The 1,866-nt window shown below is 43.4% G+C and overlaps 1 pseudogene; it reads right to left on the bottom strand.

Annotated features, from left to right (window-relative positions):
• Positions 1–445: 445 nt before the first annotated feature.
• Positions 446–1,400, bottom strand: LOC135887040 (olfactory receptor 14A16-like; annotated as a pseudogene).
• Positions 1,401–1,866: the final 466 nt, after the last annotated feature.

Here is a 1,866-nt window from a genome sequence, read left to right as displayed (position 1 = left end):
CCTCTGCAATTCACAGAAAACAGACCAACCAGCAAAACAAATCAAGGAACAGAGGCAATCAAGCAAATAAAACATCTCTTATCCCAAACATAAATTTTACTCCTCTCCCCAAAAAGAGATGAGCCAAAGAGTAGATGAAGTTGAAAAGAGATGAGCCAGAGAGTAGATGAAGTTGACTAATGACTTTGCCATAGCTACTGATTTAATGTGTATGGTGCTCTGATGATGTAGTGATGGTAGCCATATAAATACTTAAGATGGATTAATAGATAGGTTCGGATCTTATTTACACTGTTTAATTCTACAGTAACTCCACTGACTTCAGTGGAATTAGTCGGGACTTTAACCACTACATAAACACATTGCAGGCAATTTCCCCATGGAAAGAATATTTCCATCAGTTCAGTTGAATGTAGCTATAATGAAACACAGAATAAAATGACAGTCACAGGAGAAAGACAAACATATTATTCTTGGTGAATAACTTCCACACAGTCAGCCTCCTTAGGGCAGCTTTGATCTCCTTGTTCCTCATGCTGTAGATGACTGGATTCATCGTTGGAGGCACCACAGAATACAGAACAGCCACCATGAGATCCAGCCCTGATGCTGAGCTGGAGGTAGGTTTCAGGTGGGCAAAGGTTCCAGTGCAAAAGAACAAGAAGACCACAGTGAGGTGAGGGAGACAGGTGGAGAAGGCTTTATGCTGGCCCTGCTCAGAGGTGATTCTCAGCACTGTCTTGAAAATGTGAACATATGACACAATTATTAAAGCAAAGCAGCTTAATAGCAAACATGCACTAAAGCCAAGAATGCCAACTTCACTGAGGTATGAGTCAGAGCAGAAGAGCTTGAGTAGCTGGGGGATTTCACAGAAGAACTGGTTGATGACATTGGACTGGCAGAAGGGTAACCTGAAGGTGTTTCCAGTGTGCAGGCCAGAGTACAGAATGCCACTTGTCCAGGCACTGGCTGCTATTTGGACACAAGCACCCCGTTCATCACTCTCTCATAGTGCAATGGTTGGCAGATGGCGACGTATCGGTCGTACGTCATGACAGTGAGTAAAGCAATATTGGCTGCAGCAAAGAAGACAAAGAGAAAGACTTGGGCGATGCATCCAGCATAGGACATTGACTTAGTGTTCAATAAGGAGTTGGCTATGGATTTGGGGACAATGACAGAGATGGATCCAAGGTCTAGGATGGACAGATTAATCAGGAAAAAATACATGGGGTGTGAAGATGGTGGTCGAGCACTACAGCTGTGATGATGAGAAGATTCCCAATTAAGGCTGCCAGGTAAATCACCAGAAACACCACAACATGTAAAATCTGCAGTTCTCGGACATCAGTGAATCCGAAGAGAAGGAACTCAGTCACTGTGGTTTGGTTGGACATTTTCTTCCTCAGTTCATTGTGTCCTGCCTGTGCAAGGAAGAATAAAGACTATGGTCATCATTTTACTCTGTGTTTCATTATAGCTATATTCAACTGCTGAAAATATTCTTCAATAATATCTCATAATGTGACTGTCACAGGAGCACTGCACTCGTCAGTTCCATGACCAGGCGTGGTGAATGCTCCTTTCTCCTGACAATCAGACCATGAGTCAAGTGCATTATCGCACCAGTGTAAATTGGCATTGCTCCCAGTGTTGCTGGGTCATTTTTCACCATCAGAGGATCTGGCCCAAGAGTTGGCTCGATGAAATGTAGTATAAAGGCTGGAACAAATTACAACCTAAACCCAACACTGCTAACAATGGTCCCTCTATTCTGAGAAATAGCCAGCTGACAACTTGGGCATGAAACTGAAGTCCTAGAATATGCCAACATAGCCTGATTCCCACTCTCCGAGGCTACAT

This window comes from Emys orbicularis, chromosome 12 (assembly GCF_028017835.1).
Source record: "Emys orbicularis isolate rEmyOrb1 chromosome 12, rEmyOrb1.hap1, whole genome shotgun sequence".
NCBI lineage: Eukaryota > Metazoa > Chordata > Testudines > Emydidae > Emys > Emys orbicularis.
Note: the sequence above shows the minus strand (reverse complement) of the source record. Positions and strands in the feature narration are given on the sequence as shown.